Genomic DNA, 22,710 nt, shown 5'->3' on the forward strand with positions numbered 1-22,710 from the left:
TAATCTTGAATTGAATTGAATTGATCCTGTGATCTATGCTCTCTTTTTCTCTTCATGTCTTCATTTTGAGTCAGATAAGATCTATCCCTTACTAAAACTATGTAGGTACCAGCTCTTAAAATCTAATTTAGGATATCAAAGTTTATGCTTCTTGGAATATATTACTACATGACGCCTGACAGTCTCTGTGATGCATCAAGCAGAATTGTTTTTCACGTGACCATCATATGAATGCAATGTAACAATTTTAGCTCAGCTGGACATCAGGACGAACATGTTAAAAAAGCCAGTTCTCAGTTAGATGAACAGAGCATATACAAACACCCTTTATAATGACAGAAATGTGCTGGAATTGCACATGCATAGTCTGCCTTGAAAATATTAAAACTAGATCACCTGTGTAATGCATACTTCATTCTGTCATATTCAGTGCTACATTCATTGCAGCCCCAACTTTGAGACGTGTCCTCACTGTACAATTGTATCAGACCTGACAGTACAATACAAAATCTGCATGGTCCCAGGTAGGTGAATACAAAATTGCATAGATAAGGCAATGTGTGTTTGAATGGCTTATTTTTGTATCCGTTGCCCTGGTACTACTGGATTAATTGATCAGCCATGGAGGGAGCTTTGGCTTTGCCTTTGTACTAGCTGCAGATATAAAATTCAGCAGAGACCAGGGGTGTCAGACTCCAGTCTTGGGGGCCATAGTGTCTCTGGGTCTTCTTCTTGTCCAGCTTTCATCTCCTTTAGTCTAATTAAACAATTAACTGGATGAATTTTACACTCCTCTCCAGACGCTGAAATGTTCTGTGAGTTCAATGTCTCGAGTCATCAGCAAATCATCAGGTATCCGCTATAAAAATAGTCTGAAAGTTTAAGATAAGCCTGCCTCAGTAAATAATGACATTAATTTAGTAATTGGGAGCTCCTGTTGCAAAAACCAGTAGACACCATGCCCCCCCAGGACTGGAATCTGATCTGAATTGTTTTAAGTTAATAAGGAGCACACAAACATATTAAATAAGCAAACATTATATCTAAGACAGAATTGACAGAATGCTGACACACAACATTACTTTTTGGATCACATTGCCCAAAAAAAGTGGTAACAGCAGCACTATTGGTACATTACAACTATTTGTCTTTCCAGTTATTCATAATGATTTAGTAAACACATAAATCAGCGAACCTGTGGCTGAATCATTATTTAACCAATGTTTGTCTGTTTTTCCTCCTCAGTATCTCCACTCTGCTGACCGTGCGTGGCAGTGCCCGGGTCGGCCTGCGGCGGCGCTGTTTCCCTTCGCGGCAGCTCTTTGGGAGTCGTGTGGGCGTGTCCGGGTGTGAGACAGGCTCCGCCCCTCGGATCCCCATCTCTCCCGTTCAAACAGCCCGAGCCTCGGCAGCAGCAGCAGCAGCGCCTCGGTCCCCCGCATCCCCGCGTCGCCATCTTCCGCGACCGCCGCGTCTCTCTCCCCCTCTCGGCAGCCCTTCACCGGGGAGCACCTGGGAACAGCCCGGCTTGTAATCCAGAAATATATCTCTTCTGCATCTGGGAGGAAAGGATTGCATCGGAATAGCAGAAAGCAAGCGGGTATCGGTAAGACAATCTGTGCTGCATTTATTTATTTCATTAATTCCGTGCTTAAACGATTTTCATTGTATAGATTTAAATGCATGTATATTTTTTAATGTGAACCTGGGTTGTATATGTCTTTATGTGATATGCATATGCGGTATGGATTTCCGATTAGCGATTTATAGCTCAATTAAAAAACAATAGATGCCAGTAATGCACTGATTTATTGAATTAACATATTCGCCGAACAGGGATGTTAACCTCGCGACGGCGGATTTTATTAGGGACCGTGATGTGTTTTTATTCGCCCTTTTCATTCATTCATTCGTTCATTCATTCATTCATTCATTTGATGTGAGTCCGTCTCAAATGTGCATGTTGTTGGCCGTGGACAATAAACACAATGAAGGGCAGAGACCCATTGCCGATGCCCTGTCCCCTGCATTTTCCAAACAAATTAAAAAATAGATTAATTCCGCCCGCTGTACAACAATGCGGTCACCCAAGTGCTGTGACGTCATGTGGGAATCCTTCCTTCTTCTCGGCTCCCTTATTGCACAGAAATGGATTTCGGTTTTGGTTTTCCCATTTTATTTCAGCAGATACTTTTCGGTCAGATGCATCAGCAGCAGCAGCATCGTGGGCTGTTTTAAAATGAAGCACCCCGAGAGCCATTCATTCACAGAGCTGCTTTGCAGAGATAAGCATGAAAATAACAGGATTACTTCCCACATGTATATATTCATAACACTGTCCTGGGCAACTACATCATGACCGCTGTCTTAGCGATTGATTGACATTCCTGTAGCTTATGAAGCGATTAAACTGGTTAATCAAGTCATTGATGTGGCTATTGTTATTATTCTAATTATTTGCCTATTCTCAGTTATGCACATTTGCCTCCTTACTCAATTTAGGTCTACAGAGCTGAAAAAATGTCAAAGCATGCAAATTGTTCAATATTTTAATGAATACCTTGGAAGGCAGGTGTCACAGAGACCAGTGTTAGCCAAAAAAAACAGGCTACCTTTTAATATATGAATCATGTGCATGATATGTGAAACAGTATCCTTTGTGTGATTTTTATTTCAAGAACAGTCCGATCTACAGATATACATTTAAACAGCCTTCGATTTGAACTTCCTTCGGATTTGGATTGTCATTTGGGATTGAAGTGTCTATTCTTGACACTGTGCTTGAGAGTATTTGTTTTCAAAATACATCTTTGATTTGTCTGCACAGAGCCCAAACCAGGAGAAGGAAGTGACAGGTTTATTATGGGAAGTTGTATTGTTTGTTCGCCTCATTAGTTTTGACAGCCATCTGTACTACTACCCCAAATGGCAATGAGTGACACCAAGAGTTAAGTTATCCTGAGGAGTTTCAGGTTTCAAGTCCTGCTGTATGTTGGATATAGACATTCTAGTAATCAAATGCTTCTCTGTGGGGTGGGAATCGCTATAGTGTTTCCTTTTTGTCACGTGCTTGACTCCAGCCTAATTTTACCTAATGGAAATATATGAATTATGATATACATAGTCTTGTGTAATGTATAGGGAACTCTCTGGCGGCTCTAATTACATTCAGAGAGGGTACAAACCAGTTTAAAAACAATATGGACCTCCATGGCAGTCTTGTGAGTTTGTTTATTGCTGTGGTTAAGTTTCCTGATCCAATGAAAACTGAAATTACTAGATATTCAGCACTCTAGTTATAGTGGATAAATCTACTTTGACTTAGGTATCATGACTACTATGTAAAGTTTCTGAAAGGTTAGCTTTAAAATGAATCCCAAGCAGTCATTACACAACTTGGTTTTAATATACCGTGGGAATTTTATCTCAATTTCCACTGAAACGAGAGTGTTTTTTGCTTTACTTTCACAAATGTTATTTATTTGGAAGAAACTGTACAACTTCGTGCTTTTAACTGACTTCTACTGATTTCATTCTGATGACTTTATTCAGATTTTTTTTTCTTAGGCACTAATCTGCAGAATGGGATAGGCCTACATTCTGTGGTTACAAAGAACAGAACTTCATTACAAATGGGGAACTAGAGCTACAGATAGTTTAATACATTTCTATGACAGCTCTAACGCTCATTTTAGCTTTGTAAAATCAAAACCTTTACAGAACAGGACAGATGTATGTATGTATGTGTTTATACTCAGCCTAGGTATTATGTCCTTGACTGTATTCCAGACAACCTTTTTCACCAATCTGTCAGACTGTCTAGGTGTGTGCTTTTTTTAAGCACAGCTCGATAAGAATAAAACTAGGTCAATCATTTGTGAATTTTTAATGCAAAAAACTTGGCATAACTGTTTTTATTTGGCACTTAAAACATCTAGTAAGGTACAATGGTTTAACAATTTGAAGACGAATCCAGTGCAGTTCTGTGCTGCGTGACCTGAAGGCCCACAGTAGTGATTGCCCAAAAGGCCACAATGAAGATTTATGGAGAAAGGAAGAGTGGAATATACACTCACCTAAAGGATTATTAGGAACACCTGTTCAATTTCTCATTAATGCAATTATCTAATCAACCAATCACATGGCAGTTGCTTCAATGCATTTAGGGGTGTGGTCCTGGTCAAGACAATCTCCTGAACTCCAAACTGAATGTCTGAATGGGAAAGAATGGTGATTTAAGCAATTTTGATCGTGGCATGGTTGTTGGTGCCAGACGGGCCGGTCTGAGTATTTCACAATCTGCTCAGTTACTGGGATTTTCACACACAACCATTTCTAGGGTTTACAAAGAATGGTGTGAAAAGGGAAAAACATCCAGTATGCGGCAGTCCTGTGGGCCAAAATGCCTTGTTGATGCTAGAGGTCAGAGGAGAATGGGCCGACTGATTCAAGTTGATAGAAGATCAACTTTGACTGAAATAACCACTCGTTACAACCGAGGTATGCAGCAAAGCATTTGTGAAGCCACAACACGTACAACCTTGAGGCGGATGGGCTACAACAGCAGAAGACCCCACCGGGTACCACTCATCTCCACTACAAATAGGAAAAAGAGGCTACAATTTGCACAAGCTCACCAAAATTGGACAGTTGAAGAGTGGAAAAATGTTGCTTGGTCTGATGAGTCTCGATTTCTGTTGAGACATTCAGATGGTAGAGTCAGAATTTGGCGTAAACAGAATGAGAACATGGATCCATCATGCCTTGTTACCACTGTGCAGGCTGGTGGTGGTGGTGTAATGGTGTGGGGGATGTTTTCTTGGAACACTTTAGGCCCCTTAGTGCCAATTGGGCATCGTTTAAATGCCACGGCCTACCTGAGCATTGTTTCTGACCATGTCCATCCCTTTATAACCACCATGTACCCATCCTCTGATGGCTACTTCCAGCAGGATAATGCACCATGTCACAAAGGTCGAATCATTTCAAATTGGTTCCTTGAACATGACAATGAGTTCACTGTACTAAACTGGCCCCCACAGTCACCAGATCTCAACCCAACAGAGCATCTTTGGGATGTGGTGGAACGGGAGCTTCGTGCCCTGGATGTGCATCCCACAAATCTCCATCAACTGCAAGATGCTATCCTATCAATATGGGCCAACATTTCTAAAGAATGCCTTCAGCACCTTGTTGAATCAATGCCACGTAGAATTAAGGCAGTTCTGAAGGCGAAAGGGGGTCAAACACAGTATTAGTATGGTGTTCCTAATAATCCTTTAGGTGAGTGTATATGTACTGTGCTGACTGCAAAGGTTCCCACTGTTCTTGGGTAGGCTATGTTGGCTGACATAACAGTCGCAACATGATTTGCATCACTGTATGTTAATGCAGAGTTTGTTTATTTTTAATTTTGTTAAACTGGTTGAAAATAAAGTCAGTTTTGGTTTCAAATATAATTCTTTAGTATTCCAAGATTGGCCTATATATAGATTTTATGTCATGTCATAATGCATCATGCCTTGAATCACTGGCCACATTACTACATGTAAGGGGGAATATTAGACTGAATTCTAGTCATGCAGAGTTGATCATTGCTCCTTTAACTGTTAAAAGCCATGTTTGGGCATTTATTGGGAATGCATTTACCTCCATCTAGCTTAAGAATGCACATTTCGAGTAGATTCCAGTACTTCTTGTTTGGTGCTTTGTTTTTCAGTTTTTAGATCACATATGTATAGTGGTGTAATGCCGGGTTCAGTAGGTCTTGTTTAGTGGGCATAGTTAATACTTAAGTGCCTTTAAAATCTAATCTCAAAGTGCTTTAAAACAAGCAGTGTAATCCACCTATAACTCATTTGAAGAGCTTTCCTGTGCATCTGCAGAGCTCTGTGTCTGTTTACCTGTCTTAATTAAGTGGCGAACAATCCTGGTCCTAGAGAGATACACGTTTCCTTATTGACAACTTTTGTCAGTCTTCTCGTCACATGGAGAAAAGTGGGGAATTGTTCAAATAAAGGAATTATTCTGATGCTGTAAGAAATTCGATTCTCTCTTTGGGACAGCGCTCTGAATCAACAAGCCCTGACAACTAGATCTGTGCACCTGTAGTTCCCACCTGCTTCCACTGTGATTCCCACACATGCTCACATGGAGTAGGTTTTTAAAGTTGCCCCTAAACTAATGTAATTATTTTCATGCATTTACTTCCAATTCTTTCTAGATCTGATAGGCTGTTTGCTACAGTAAAACCCAAAACTTTAATTGTCTTTGGATTTGTTTTGTTATTTGGGGATTGGTCAAAGACTGGAACAACTTTTTGAACCCTGACTTGCACAAGCTAAAGATGGTAAGATGAAGTAGCTTTGACCAGTGATTTATTGGCTGCTGGTGTCTGTGACTGACTTTGCAGGAGTTTTCTGACCTCACTGAAAGGAGAGATAAGGAAACACTTAGCTGCTACTGCTCCTTCAGTGCCACTCTACACCTGGCACAGACACTTTTTTTCAAAGGGCCCTATATCCCTGCACTTATCTCAATACATTTTCCCAACTCCTTACCTGATGGCTGTTTAGAGAGGGTTTGAGATACAGATACCACAAGCTGAATAAGACCTATTGAGCAGCCTATAGTTTGGCCTATCTTCCCCAATAAATGTTCTCACTAAATGTTTTTGAACACGTATATATTAATTTTCTTTAGAAAATATAGTCTAAACTTTTCACTACTAAGACCTAATTGTACCTTTAAGTAACTCATGTTCTCAAAGTATTTATTTTTAAACATCAAATGCACTGTCATTCATTTAAGTGCAATGCAAACAAGTTTAAAGCATGAGTGTGGATGTTTTTAATTAACTAAAGCCTTTGCAAGCTCACAGTTGCTAACTATTAAACACTGTTCATGCTATATCAGATGATGAGCTCAATGCAGTCTACTTATGCAGTTTGGTTTACATAGTTCATTGGTCACATGACCTGTACGTGGCATTGTGTTCAGCACACTAAACATCCTGCGGGCAGCAGTGTGGAGTGGTCAGGGCTCTGGACTCTATAGTGGAGGGTTGTGGGTTCAGTCGCAGGTGGGGGACACTGCTGTTGTATCCTTGATCGAGATACTGTACCTAGATTACTCCTGTAAAAACCCAGCCGTATAAATGGGTAATTGTACATCAAAAGAATGTGATTTATTGTAAGTCGCCCTGAAATATATTTTGCACACCATTTGCCCTTAATTCATAATTTGTTAGCTTTTCAGTGAACTTAACGCCTGTTCAATAACAAGGCAATTTTAAAGATTTACCTTAAAACAGATTTGGCTAGAATGTTTTATTCAATATTTCTACCCCGGCTTCATCGGAAGCTATTCATTATAGATGTGATGTGAATCATCTGAACCTTTTATTCTTTTTTGGTTGCTGCCCTTGCTTGCTTAGGGTTTTTTGTTTGTTTTTTTACATACAATAACCAGTCTAACCAGTCTAACCAGTCTATTGGTTGAACAAGTTGGAAATGTAACCCTTTGATTAGCAATAATCATTATGAGTTTGTAATGGAAAGCCCTATTACTTTACCTGCGTTATTCATTTTGGGGAAACATGATATAATATTAACCCTACATTACATCTTCAGGTCTTCCGTCTCACCGAATACTGCAATTCTGGTGTGATTGATTATGGTATGTAAGGATTTTTTTTTTGTATCTTTGGTTGATTTCATTTGATCTCAGTAGTAGTGTAAATGCACCAGTGCGTCTAAAGCTTCCTTAGTCAACAACTAATATGAATAAATACATGTTTTAATGTGGTAAATGAACCTTTCAGTAACAGAAGCAGTTGTCTAACAGTGTGCATACAGTAGGCTACATTAGCTTTCATGGAACCTGTAGCGTAACTGCAGACTCTTTAAACATGAAATGGTTTTTGTTTGGGGTTGTTAGTGGAGACTGGTTTATGTTTATTTGCTGTCTGGCTGCCAGGTGTAAGTAATCATGTCAGTATTTAAAAAAAAAAAACCTGACAGTTTATCATTCGTCAACTCGGGGAAAGGTGTAAAGAGTGCCTGTCAGAAATTGTTTCATAGATGTGTAATATCAGCGCCCTTTGATATTGCAGACAAAAGGACTATGTAGGCAAACTTACAGATATTTATTTTAACAGGTAGGATGTGTTGAACAAATTCATCATTGCAGATGCAACAAAACACATTGTCCATGGCACCTTTTTCTTCGCAATCTTAAAAATAAATAAAACATGGGAAAGTGTGAAATTCTTTGGAAATACTTAAATGTTGCAAAGTGCCAAGATATTACTACTGGTCACATTTAACTTACCAGTGAAAATCTGCAGCCACGTCAAAACAATGATCAAAGTTCTGGTTTGGCCTTTGAAATAATTTGAATTACAATTTGAAATATAAGTGAAGGATTTGGATTGTGTTTAAATAATATCTGGACATTAAACACTGGAACTCGGGCTATGAAGTAATTACAGTATTTTGCTCAGAGTACTTGTTTTTCCTTTTTAAATCATTGATGGAGATAAGATTGGGCAAACGCAGCTCCAGCTACATTCTGATACTTGAAGCCATATCCATGGCAACAGAAAATACATCAAAGGATCCGTAACCCAATAACAATATCGCAGTGCATTAAAGAGCGACTCCTCTGAAATAAGTTCAGTTCCCAACATGCAGCACATCTGAAGTCTTCCTTTGTTAATTTTACACAGACGTGTAAAAATATGTGGTTTAAGAAAATGGGAGCTGAAAAATGACCAAATACTCAAACTATTCTTTCTACTATGCAGTAGTATGCATTAGTGATCGCATGGGATCATGTTGTGGATAACAGCAGGTATGTTAGTGCCTGTGATACTATTTGAGTTAGAATAAGTGTGTGTTAGAAGCAGGGATACTAAAGCATGTAGCTTGAGTTGTAATAGTAGTGTAAGTAGGTTACCATGTGATTAGTACATTCTGTCTAGTGAAAGGGATTGTCAGAACATAATTAATAATAAAGAACCTCCAAGAAAACTGATCTCTGCATGTTGTCACTTACAGGATAATAATGATGTCTCTGTGTGTTTGTGTTCCACATTATGTAAGAATTTGTGGACACTGGAGACGGTTGTGAAGTGGAGACCAGTGTTGGACACTTATCGGGGTCAGTGATTTTTACCACAAACCTCAGTTCCGCATCTGAGAAAACGTCACAGACCTTTATCATTTGCTCTGCAGGCCATGTGATTTTTTTGGTCCCCCGTGAAAGGAGGATGTCAACTGAGTTGCCAACTGCAGTAATCATTTTGTTATGCTACCCAGGAACCTGGCCAAGAACCTTCAAACTCACCATTTACAGATCTCTCATGGCTTTGGGTTTAGGCTACGTCTTGCCAATTGTTACTGGATTCAGGGTTTTCCTCCACATGTGGAGGGTATAACATTTGTTTGATTGTACCCTGTCTTTTCCCTTTTTTGGTTTCACCTGTGAAGCCCTGTGTTTATATTTAATGTTCCTCTGTGGCTATTATAGTTGCAGAAGCAGGACATTCTTACTTGAAATTTAATTTTAATTCAAAACGCAACACTTTTCTACAGAGTAGAATGAGAAAAGTACTCTGTTGGAAATTAAATGGAAATGTTCAGCTTTTCAATTTGAGACATTATTAATAGTTTGCTGGGAGGGAATGCAGGAGATGCCGATGAAATGGTGAGTTAGTTTTTCTCTCTATTAAATCAAGGTCATAATACGGAGGCAGCTATTGCTGTAACTATTGTAGCAAAGATTAACAAACATGCTTCAATATGGAAAGGGAAACGTGCTTTTAAGAAAAGAAAAAAAAATCTAGCAGTAAAAAGAACAGTTGCACAAAGACAGGACTTTGTGAGCTGAAGCCAGATCCAGAGCAGCACTGGGCGGTGTCTCCTGAACAGCATGGAGGTATTACTGGGTGTGGGGTTTATTGGATAATTAGGTAGGGTTGCAGAACTGTTATCTGTTGATCCTCCTTAACCCTGTACTTCAGGTGTTGAGACGGGCAGCAGGCTAGCGCAGGACTCTGGGTCCAGCCAAGGACCTCTTTCTGGTTGACGACGGACAGGCGCATTCCTTGCCAAATTGCAGGAATCCTGTGCGCCTGGATTAATTAGTTTTTGGCGTACAATTGAAATCGAAAGCTGGACGCTAAGACTGCAGGATATGAAGTGATGTCCACCAGTTCTCCGGTTTTAGCAAGTTTTTCACTTTAATTTGCACTTGGACAGTTTGGCCACCCTTGCATTCTGCATACGTGCTTGTCATTGAAGGATCTGATTGAAGAAAGAATCACTGCCTTGGTGGTGTCTATATCTCGGGTAAATCTTGTTTTTAATTGAATTGCGTGTTCAACACTGTTTTGGTTCTCGCATCATGTGCGTCAGAGTAGCAGCCAAGTACACTAGAATGACAACTGCAGCGTGTCACATGCTCTTATGTAACAGTGTTGCAGCATGCTGTTTTGTAAATCTCAACAGCTGCTGTATTACCAGAGTCTTTAAGCAAACAAGCCTGGGGGCATTGTTCAGCCTCCTCCCGTTTCCGAAAGATACACACGGGCTTGTATACCAGCTTCTGGTCCCCTAAATACACCCTGAACCTGGGAGTTCGTACACCCCGGACCACCTTTCTGCATAAGAAATATGCGTTTCCGGCCTCATTCTGGTCAAGGGGTGCCCCGCCTTGCCGTCTTTGCAGCTCTCAGACTGGCAGACTCTGTTAACCCCAGGCAAGGTCTCAGTCTCTGATCAAATCCAAATCCATACGACCCTCCCTTAACCTCTCGAGTTGGTCCGTCTGTGTTTTATCTTGAACTCGAGTCATTTGAATTGATGTCAGAATGCCTCCGTGACCCACCATGGAAACCACCTGAAGAATAAAGTAAACAAAGGCCTAGGTTGAGCGAAGCTGAGTGTTTTGTTTTTCTGATTTTAAATTGTGGTACATCCAGTAAATATTTTTTGTTCTAGCTACAATGTTGAATGATGCTTTTTTTATAACAACACCTGGCTGGAAAACACAACACAACACATGAATGAAACCTAATTTTATTTTTATTTTATCTTTTATATGATAATATAACATGCTCCTCTTAAGAACCACAATTGATTTTCCTTCATTCTTTTCAGAATAATTATAATTTAAAGAATAATTTAAAATCATGCTTTGATCAAGCATTGATCATTTTATATATTTCGTAATTTGTAGTACCAACTGCTATCAAACATTTGGTAATTGTCTTTAACAATTCTAATATCTCTATCACTAGTAGTTTAAAATTACAATTCATATAGTAAGATGTTAATTGTTTGTGTTGTGGAGGAGGCAAAAACTTTGACAATGTTGTGGATTCCTCTTATAGTGCTAAAATATTGCCTGCTATCTGTACCGTGAGCAGTGATTGGATCATCCCAGGCAGCCGCTGTTTGGCTGCTGTTTTTACTGTTGCCCGTGGGCCTTTTCCAATTATTACTTTACCCCAATGCTGCAGCTGGTGCTATTCATTTTATAGTAAACGTTTCATTATCTTCGAATTTACGGAAAAATAATTTCCTTTCTGGGATTCATTGTCCTTTTGGTGGTCGTAAACCTGCTGTAATGTTACCCATTGTGTTTGTTGAGCTTAATTTTTGTGTTTATGAAATAAACGAATGGCAGTCGCTAGGGAAGACGCGTGTAAGCTTTTGCTCAATTCTGGGTGCTTTTGTTTGCTCATTATGGATTTGTGTTTCTGGTTCTAATCATTTTGTATTCCCTCAGGGAAATCGCTGTTGTCTTTTAAAATAATATTAATAATTGTGGCTACAGAGATTGTTATTCTAGCTCAGGGGTTTAGAGTTTGAAAATAAGGTGACTTATTTTTGCTGATTTTCAGTGAGTGCAGCATGGACTCTAATTTTATTAAGATAATTGTGGGAAATTTTCCAGCATACCCATTTGGATTTTATAACCTACGTCATGTCGGACGTGGGTTGTCTTCACCCGTATGCCCCTACTTTAATTGCCAACTGCAGAAAACAAGACAAGACGACATTTCAGCTCTGCATGCTCAATATACACCTGTACTCAAGTCCTGCATCTCGCATGCTATATTGCTCTAACCTGTACTATATTTAATTCCTGTATACAATCTTGTATAAATCTGTAGTTTTGTGTTAATGCGAGTCACCTTCAGCAAAGTCCCTGATTAATAAACCACAATATTAATGCTCTGATAGTGTGTGCTCTCGTGCTACTTTTATACTTTCTGTAACAAACAAGTAATGTCCACCTATCTTGACAGGATGAGTAATGGAGGGCCTGAGAACAACAAAACCTTTGTTTAGATTTAAACTCATTTAATACGGCTAAAGCAGTACATTTTGTAACATTTCGTTGGAAAAAACATTTAACTGAACACATCATAAGTCCCTGTCTGTCAAACTAACTTAAATGTAGCAGATCCCATTGGTATTTTGATTCAGTGTCTGACAAGATCTTACTCGGATACACGGACCAACGCAACAAAAAGACATCTGTAGAGCTGATGTAAGATGTTCATAACTTAATTCAGAAGCTTATATAATTGAACAAGACTGTTTAGATTCAGGTTTTGTTTATACAATATTAGCCTAAAACGATAACATTTATTTTAAAGTCAGTATTGGTTTGTACTTTAAAGTCCACAATGCTTCATTGTCCGTATTGGATAGTTCAGTTACACCCTTACATAGTGACTGACAGTTCGAAATTATCCTCGGACCGCACAAACCACTTCTTCTGACCGACTTTTCAGCTGAAGTCCCGTGTCAACAACCTTGCCATCGCCTCTGTGAATCTTGTGAAGATATTTTATGACTCCAAGCCAACCATTGTATGCACGCTTAGTTATACAGTGTGTGGGATTGCTGTGTGTGGAATTGTTACAAGCATTGTTTTGTTTGGATTTCTTCTCTCTAGACACTGGACGGTTTACTAGCGGATTGAACAACGTCTCAAGGTGTTTGTCAGTTGAAGAGTGACGCGCCTTCCTAAATTCTGCAGCATCCCGTAATTAGCAAAACTCATCCCTCTAAGATTATGAAGTTGGCAAGAGGTTTATGGTGTGCAAAACTATAAGGGAATGTGAATGTTTTGAAGTTTGTTTTGTTTAAGCCGAGTGTGACACCGGTTTATTGCAGTATTTAACGTATCCCTCACATTGTCTGAATGTGTATAATTTTCAGGGGTTGACACGTTTGAAAGAGACTGATTTTGTGAACATTTTGGTTTAAAAGCCAGTATTTTATCGTGGTAGTATCTGCCCATGTAATAAATACATGTAGTAAATGAACAGGTCTACACTAGCATACATACCACACAAATGTATATATTTTAAAGTTGCATTGGCACTAACATTGTATAATGTAAGACTGAAAGCAGAGAGGGAGTGAAACTTTAACCCTGTAACTTGAAACTTACATAATTGATTTATATGATATTGTAGAACAAAACTAGAAATTTGTAGTGACATTATCATAAAGTATCATAACTTCATATAAGTTTTTGTCTATGTATAAATAAATATCCTCCAGGTGTATGTTTGTTTCTCTGTCACAATTAACTTTTTCAGATATCCTAATAATGTTAAGTACCAGTAATGTGAATGAAGTGGCTGATTACTGTAATTAGATTAGCCATGCCTCATGTTTAAGAAGAATAACACTGAACTAATCCAGGTATTTTACTCTGCAGCAGCCCTTTAAGGTGAAGACTAATCCACTATGGAAACTGTCATCGGCTAATATTTCAGAGTTTCATCAACGTACGGCCCCATCATTGAAAGCCTTTGGCAACTAAAACATTCCCAGGGTCCTGTTAAAATGCGTAAAGGTCACACAAACAAAAGATTCAGTTGTTGTTCAGTAAATTCCTTATTTGTTCTCACATTGGACATGTGATTAGAACTTTGTGCACTGTTCAGGGATTGTGACCAATATCATCTTTTGATCAATCATGTCTATTTTAAGTTCCAGGAAACTTGCTCTTTTCTCTTCACTTCCATTAGGTCCAACTTTTTAAATCTTGCATTTGTGTTCATTGACACATTTGTTCTAGTTGGGGGGAGAGTAAAGGGAAGTTAATGGGAAGTATCATCTTTAATGCTTCAGTATGGTTCATTTGTACTTTTATTTTGTGACCTTCCTCTGTTGATAGAAAAGGGAATTCCAGGATCTGACCTGTTTAAAAGTAGCTTGTGCAGTGTTGCTGTACTGGTAACTGGTGATCCAGGTGACGTTTATGATGGCATACCTGCTACATGTTCACAACCTGAATAAGCTGGGGATGGTCTGTAAACCATATTCCCCCTTTATGTTTAAGAATATTGTAATCAAGAAAAAGCAATATGGAGTGGGTTATGGACTCGGGGAGCTTTGGGGTAAAGATGCTTCATTCCTTACCCAATATGACATTAGCCTTATAAAGAAGTGCTGCTTACAGGGTATCGAGTTACTGTATCGGCAATTCAGCGGATGTAAAAACAAAAAAGGTTGCAGGAAACCACTTGGACCCACAGACAACCACACAGCAGAATACAGAATGAGGCGATTTGTGTGTGCGATCACATTTTTCATATTGCCTCCAGTAGCTTGGCCTGGTTTTTGATTACAGCTCCTGGTAATGAGAGCTTTCTGCAGATTCAGTTTCTCCATCTTCCGAGCAAAACCTTCATTAAGTGAAGAATGTGTAGCCATGGCAACCAAAAGAGGTGAGGATCGTCTGTGTCGCTTGCTGTTAGTTTAGTATTAGGGAGTTTCCAGCAGGTTTTGTCAAGCAGTTTTTATTTTTTACCTTACTTGTGCGGGAAAACACTGGTAAGGTATTTAATTTCAAAAGGCATTTTATTATATTCTAGCAAATTAGAAATAAATATCGGCACATGATTAAACTATAAAGTTTTTGTTAGGTGTATTTATTTGTACACTACTGGACAATTACATTATTAAAAAGCTGAAATAAACAGCTGCTTACTTGCTGTTAGTTGTCTTTAATAGATGTGTTTACATGTGGTAATCATCAAATGTGTGTGTGTGTGTGTATATATATAATATATAATATATATATATATAAAAAAAAAAAACTATTTCAGATGCAGAAAGCTTTTTATATGTATTTAAATGCAGGCCCGAAAGCTGTAGAGAGGTTACAATAACACGGTCTCAGATTTTCTCCATGTTGTTATCATTTCAGATATAACATTTTTCACATCGGTGGTAAGAGCCGCCAGCTATAATAACACGCTGAGTGATTCTAAGAGTGTTAAAGCGGCTATAATGTATTGTATATTATTGTTATTGAGTAAGTAATAAGTAACATGTTGAAAGTTGACTACACAATATTATTTCAATGTGATGTTAAAACTATTCATAAATGTTAAATTATTCTTAAACTGTTATGTAGAGTAACATTGTAGATCCAGCACCAAAAGAAACAAAAGTGAGAGATGCCAGTGGTTAATGGCCCTGTTTACAGCTGTCTCATTTGAAGTGTAATCGCTCATTTACATCCGAAGTGTGGGGGTGTTGGGAAGGGCTCTGAAGCCTGTCAGGTTTGTAACAATGCTTAGCAGTACTGTGAGCTACTTTTTAATGAAAAGCCGCCGCGCCGCCATTCTCACATTTGGGACCCTGCGGTGTCTGTTTTAATAATCCGACACAATCGCTGTTATTACAGTAATAGTGTTGTCATTGAAAGTGGACACATGGAAGGTTTTGAGTAAGTGTATACTTAGGCTATTACCCCTACACCTGGTACTTGCTTTTTGATATCATCAGTCTCTAGCAGGTTTTATTTCGTTAAATTAAAACAAAAGATAACTTCCTAATAGAAGGTTATATATATATTTTTTTTCATCCGAAAATTCTCTGTTAAAAACACCCTTAATATGGTTGGCCTCTATTCGCAGGCCGGTCAGCACAAATCCTTTGTGGTTCCTGGGAGGCGAGATGATTGGTGGCGATAGTGGTAGAACACGAGTTACTCGGTATAATAAAAGCCCTGCTATCACTGTAATTCATTGTAGCCAAAATGACCAGGCAGCTTCACCAGTTTCTCGCCGTGTAATCTCGTCCTGGGCAATTGCTTCAGAGTTATTTTCTTCCTCGGGTCTGCAGTGGAAAGCTTGATTGCATTTGGGAGTTCCCCTCTTGTACCACAGCACCTTGATAGCTTTAAGCAATGTACAAGCTCACCCCTCGCAAGACTTTTTGTGCAGGTCCTTAATTAGATGATCAATACTGTCATCGCTAAAGTAAAACCAAGTCCCTGATGTGATTCATATCATGCAGTAGCACAGCAGAGTGTGCTTGGCAGGTGCTGCATTGTCTGGCACGTATTCAAGTATGAGTTTCCTGCAGTTGGAATACATTATCAGAACTACTGTGCCGAGCTGGAAAGCCACTACCAAATAGACCTCAAATACAGAACATTCCCCTCGTCATTTTACATCGAATAATGGGCTGGAGAAGACATTCAATCAAATGCATTTGATGGTAGAGGTGAGCCATGTGCAATCACTTAAGTCCTACAGAATGGTGCCTGCAATCAGAAAAACTGGTATATAACTTAATACCTTTCAAGTTAATCAGGCTGAGAATTATCTGTAGACCTCATCCATGTTATTTTGTTGTTGGAACCACATGGAATTTATTTTAATCTTCTTACTATTACATATTTTTCCAGTTCAGTAGCATTACGATAATTTCTCAGGCATTCAGTGGATTAATAACTAGAATTTATGATAATTCTTCAGACGTCCTTTCGCATTGAATGCTGGTGCATGTTTGTGGCATTATTAGATGTTGATTAATTTTGTTTTTGGAGGGAGTTTTTTAGTTGTATTGTTTGGCAGTTCTTTCTGAAGCAACTCTGTACACAAGGAGACACTGTGCAACAAATGGAAAACAGTCCTGACATCTCCCTGTTAAATAACACTTCCCAGATTTATATGAGGGGCTCTCTGAGATTTCACTGAGTTCCCTCAGGATGTTAACAGCTTACCTACCCAATGAAAGTTCAGAATCATGCCAGGTTTTCTGAACCTGCTATGAAGTTACAGCATGCAGAATCACTTGGAGATTTGAGAGGGCACACATGTTCTTTTGTCAGTTGTTTATTAGGACAACAATTGTTTGGGGTTGGATCACCTTGCCACTCTAAGACTAGCCCCCGTAGAAGGCCCATTTGACTGTAGTAGCCTGGCAACTTTACCTGGTCTAGTTGATGGGTGATGAGACTCTTAGCAGTGACCCAACTTCCTAGACTTCTACCCACTCTCGTGTTATAACACTACCAAGTCCCAAGATGTGCTTCTAAGCCACCGTTTTGTAATTGATGATCTAATACCCTACTTCTTAACAATTACCTCTTAGTTTAGGTGACATCGTCTCTCATCATGTGCATGAGAACACTAAGTGCTTGTTCTTCCCGGTCAGGTGGACTAGGTTGGGTTTTTAAATCGCAATCGGAAAAAGAATGGCGTTCACAAGAAAAGCCATTTAAGGAAGGATGGGAAGGTAAAGACTACCTCATGAATTAAACCCAAGTTGCTAGGCAAAGCTGTAGATTCAAATTAAAATGCAAAGCTGTTACTCTTGTCAATGCTCTGCAGTGAAAGCTTGATCTTAACACACCAATGTCAGTGCATGTTTAAAAAGCGTAGGAGACCATTAAGATTCAACTTTAGTAAGTACAGCTTGTCCTGGTCTTTGTTGGGTATTTTGTTTTTGTTCTGAAGAAATTCAGTACAATGAATTACAATGTTGCCTTCTGAGAATTATGCTGACTTCACTGTCCGGGAGATTGTTGCACCTGAATCCGTGGCCTCTGGGAAATGAAGAATGACGATTGTGCTTGGGCTGGAAATGACTGTCACGACCGGTTACGAGTGCCTGGCAACTGTACTAATGCTACTGTAGACAAAGAAACTGTAAAGGAACTATAAATCATCTTCTTGTGTTTGCAGTACTTTTTGCAATAAAACGAAAAGAAAGACGAGATCAAAAGTGATTACATGCGGAAATATTGAGAAATTTAAATTTTATGACATGAAAAACTGTCGGTGAAGTCGGTAAATTCACATTTTATCTTGGACTTAGCCTTGTGTTAAACAGGGTTGTCTAGACTTGGGTGTCATTTGTCTGGGGGTGTTGGGAGACTCTTTGAAACGGCCCACTACTCTGCACCCTCACACTTTGGCATTGTTCTCTTTCCGAGAGCTGTTTTTGACACATTGTTGAATGGGAGAGATCAACTTCCTGATGAGTATTGACGGTCTTTAAATACTGACGTTTTAAATGTCCTAGTGTTGTGGATATTTGGGGATTTTTTCATGAAGGAAGTGGTGGTGTACATAGGAAACTGGAATTCAAACACACAACTCTGAAATTGTTTTAAGAAGTCTGTATAGGTTGTGTTACAGGAGACTTAAACTCTCAGCCAACATGTGCAATTTTAATATTATGGCTACCATTTGGGTTCCCCCTCGCCTTTATTTTTCAGTTGGGGTTCAAAATGCGAGACTGCACTTCTTGCGATAGCTGACAGGGCCGGACAAACACAAAATACACACTGCACCAATGACCCATAAGCAAAGCAATGTGCTTTAGGTGAGTGAGTGAGAGTATGCACCCTCAGTGAGCATGATATTAACCTTTCCCGCCACATTTTGATTTAATTTATAAAACTATTTTCTCCAGAATGTATCATATATTTAGACATCAGCTGTGATTAAGTGTTTTATGGTGACGTGTCATATTGCACTTAGCCACAGTAAATCTGCAGATCAAAAGATTCATTGTGCGAAAGGTATTTTCGACAGTAGATATGTTTTATTACCATATCCTGCCAAAGAACTTGAGGAAATATGTAAATTCTTTGAAGTAGGGTGCTTTGATGCTGCTCTCTATCTTGTGATTTGGTCACATAAAGCCATCCTTTTTAAATGCTAATGGAAAACATGAGGTCATCATAGGCTGTGACTTTATGTAAAGGACTTTTGTCATTCCTCCTACTGTTTGAATGATGGAGAACTGGCCTATTTTAATGCTAAAGAGTAACAAAGATGTTTAAATAGTTCCCTCAACAAATGTTCACACCGGTGGGGACTCTCAATGGATTTATTACGCCACAATTACCTTTTTTATTGTCTGTTCTTTTGGATGGAACATTTAAATCAGTAATCATTAGTGTTTAACTGACTACTGTGTTAACAATGGAGGATGATCTTAATTGGATCTGCCTTTATGGAGGGTGCAGATTTGAAAAGTGTTGATTACAGCAGCTGTGTTTTTTACTCATGTTGAGAATCTAAATGTTTTAGAAGGAGAAGTATGAGGAATTGTGTAACTCTATCGAATCTGCCTTGAACAAACACACCTACTTTTCCCCTTCAAAAAATTAAAATGGTAGGGGCTAAATGTTACTAAAGGGTTTAGTTTCTGGGTCAAGACTCTTGTTGCTCATGGATGGTGACTGGAAATCAGTGTGTTTGGTGTGATCAGTTGGTAATTTCCCTTTTAATTGTTTAAGTATTTGTCTGTTTCTTTCTTGTATCGTATTTTTTTTTTTTTGTCATTTTAACTGACACTCTTATCAAGGGCGACTTACATTTGTACCCATTTATACAGCAGGGCATTTTACTGGAGCAATCTAAGTGAAGTACCTTCCTCACACATACTTCAGCACTGTCCCACCCAGGATTTGAACCCACCCATCCAGTCATGAGTCCAGAGCCCTAACCACTACTCCACAGTGCTGCCCCTGTTTGTTACTGCAAGCAATATAGACACCTTTAAAATTATTTCTGTAATAGACCATTCTCTTTATTAAAACAAAACCGTTTATTTAGATTTTCTCCAACCCTTAGTAATAGAAAATCAAATCTATTTTAAAGCTCATAAAACCCATAAAAATTAAAAACGTGAGCTCCTTTATCACTTCCTCTCCGTCCTACTATTGCACAGGGTGACTGTGGAGACCTGGTACGTTAATTAATGTGACGCGACCTAATAGGATGGAGCCACAGCTGACATTTCATCCTGAAAGAATCCTTTTCAGTCGTCACTGACTTCTTTCTTTATGTACAGTTACAGGGAATAAGCAGAGCAGAAATGAATAAAATGTACCATAAGGGAATAACAGGCACTTGTTAACTTTCTTTGGGGGACAAAATGTGGCAACATCATGATGCTGAGTAGTAGTACTGCCCCTAACTCCAAATTAATAGTATGTTTACAGGTTTTATATGCCATTTCATACATGCATGCATGCATGCATGCATGCATGGGGCAGCATCAGTAGAAACCGTCTCTCTGCAAATGCACCATGTAACCTCTATTGTATCACAGGAATGAGAACAGGCAATCAGCAAGGGCACCTTTTTTCTTTTCTCTATGTATTTTAATAGCACTTCAGTGAATCAAACTCACACAAACAACGCTGTTTAAATGAATGCCTTGTTGTATTATATTTCCATTATGCAATTATTCCCCTAGCTCAGTTTTTTTTTAATTTTAATTAAGGGTTTGAACCAAGATAAACAACTAGTACTTGAAAGATATTTTCCTGCATTCCCATCAATTTAACACAATGCTTTGTTAATAATTATTTACCTGGGTGGCAAAACTCTCTAATGAGAGAGATTTCATCATCCATCATCCGAAATTCCCTTCAAAACATCACAAACATATAGTTGTTTGTTCTGGGCCATTTATCTCTTTGGACAGGGAAGTGAACTGTTAACGAAGGGTTTTGCTTATTGCATAGTTTATTTGTTCCAGCCTATGGAATTAAATTACTCTTTTCTTTATTTGCCTACCTTATGCATACAAACACGTTAAACTGCCTTCAAAGGTGAAAGCGCTATACTAGAAGCATGTATGTTTTACTGGACAGTGGGCAGCCACTGTGTAAAAAATTTATTTTTTTATTCTGATGCAACCATCTCCTTCCCCCCCACACTGAATTGTTCTTTCCTCTTGGCTCTCACTCATCCAGTAATGATTGACTAGGCCGGCTGATGAAGAGGCTTCGGTGCATTCGCTACCTCGACACCCACACAAGAAGTCTGCAGCTATGCATCAACTGCTTGTTTTTTTAATAAAGGAATTCTGTCTGCACACATCTTCTGTCTGCCAACTGAGGTCCTTTGTGTCTACGTGGAGTCATTAGTATTCATTCTGAAATATAATTGGACAGAGGGCCCAGATGTTCTGTGACCCTTAATTAATAGGGTGAGTTATCATGTAACAGCCCTGCGAGGTCTGTAGTGAGCCGGTGCTTTTGCCGTCGACAGCGAGGGAGAGCACTTGACTGAGATACGGTCTGATTTTCTGGAACAGTCAGAACATTGGCAGCAGAAGAGATTGAAAAAAAATTAAAATAATTAAGACCTGAATTGTGATGTGCAGTGTGGATAGACCAAAGACATTTTGGCTCTGCCTTGTGAGAGACTTAGACACTACATCTTCGCTCCGCCCTCCAGGTTTAGACGGAAAGAAATGACGCATCTCCCCTGTAAATGTCTAGAAGATCGAGAAATCATGCTCCTGTATTCTTACTTAAATTCTCAACATTAATGGATCCCCCTAAATCAGTGTTCCAAAAAACGGGAAGTATACTTTAATTACTAAACCATATTTTGAACCACAAACCTAAGTATAATAAACCAGTGACTTAAAAATGTTTATTGTCAAAAAACATTTTTAAGTTTTGATTTTATTAGGTTATCGACTAACATTTAAAAGACATCGGTTAAGAATTTTTGTGTCTGGCTTTAAAAACAAATGCACCAAAAAGAAACATACAAATTTAGGATAGAATGTGTCCTACTTATGAGAGTGAGCTATTTAATATCATAACTATTTATAACATGCCATCACTGATCTGCAGTATTTCCTTCTTTAATATTCACCAGACAGCTCTTTGACTATATCTTAAAGGGATGAGCTCACAATTCCTTAAGTGTTCTCCTTGAGCTGCCATCCGGTGTGTATGGCTTTTCCATATGGAAAGAGTTTGCACTAAGTTTTGTGAGACTCATTTGATGGTCCTCCAATGCCCTCCTCCGAAGATTATTCCAGCTGTTACATAATCGTGATTTGCAGTAACTTTCAGACATGGTAAAGATTTACAGTAGATTTAAACTCGCCATATGGCAAGCTTAAGGACCGTTTTGTCCATTTTGAGTTTTGCACATTCTGCATGTACGGTAGTAATACCACACAGATGGTAAAGTCTGTCATATCCATGTGACCTGCAAGCAACCTACTGGAATTAGATTTTCTCATTTCTGTATGTAATCATAAATCGAGCATATAGCATTTAGTCAAATTCAATAGATAATTCAATTTTCATTTTACTGAACACACATTCTCGCAGAGGTGATGTCATGTTCGGTCATAAGTAAATAATTGGAGTCATGATTATATTTTATTAAGTGTTCTTTGTTTAAAATAAAAATATTTTGGGGACCTTCTCACAGTACTTATCCAATATGAATCGATTACCAGTCTAATTCAGACCTTTGTCTCAGTATGGCTGCAGTACAGCTATAGCTTACCTTAGTTTAGAAATTCAGCAGTGAATTTATTTGTGCATTTCTTACTTATGCTTTTGACCGCTTCCATTCTTTCTGTAGATTGATCTTGTACCATGTTC

The 22,710-nt window shown here is 38.7% G+C and overlaps 1 protein-coding gene across 1 annotated transcript in view; it reads left to right on the forward strand.

Annotated features, from left to right (window-relative positions):
- The first annotated feature begins 1,382 nt into the window (after positions 1 to 1,382).
- cdc42se2 (CDC42 small effector 2) overlaps positions 1,383 to 22,710 on the forward strand; it is a 45,437-nt gene continuing 24,109 nt past the window's right edge. The window contains exon 1 of the mRNA XM_066711373.1: positions 1,383 to 1,606. The gene's annotated coding sequence lies outside the window, so the exon portion shown is untranslated. The remainder of the gene's footprint in view (positions 1,607 to 22,710) is intronic.

This window comes from Amia ocellicauda, chromosome 8 (genome assembly GCF_036373705.1).
Source record: "Amia ocellicauda isolate fAmiCal2 chromosome 8, fAmiCal2.hap1, whole genome shotgun sequence".
In the NCBI taxonomy this organism is placed as follows: Eukaryota; Metazoa; Chordata; class Actinopteri; order Amiiformes; family Amiidae; genus Amia; species Amia ocellicauda.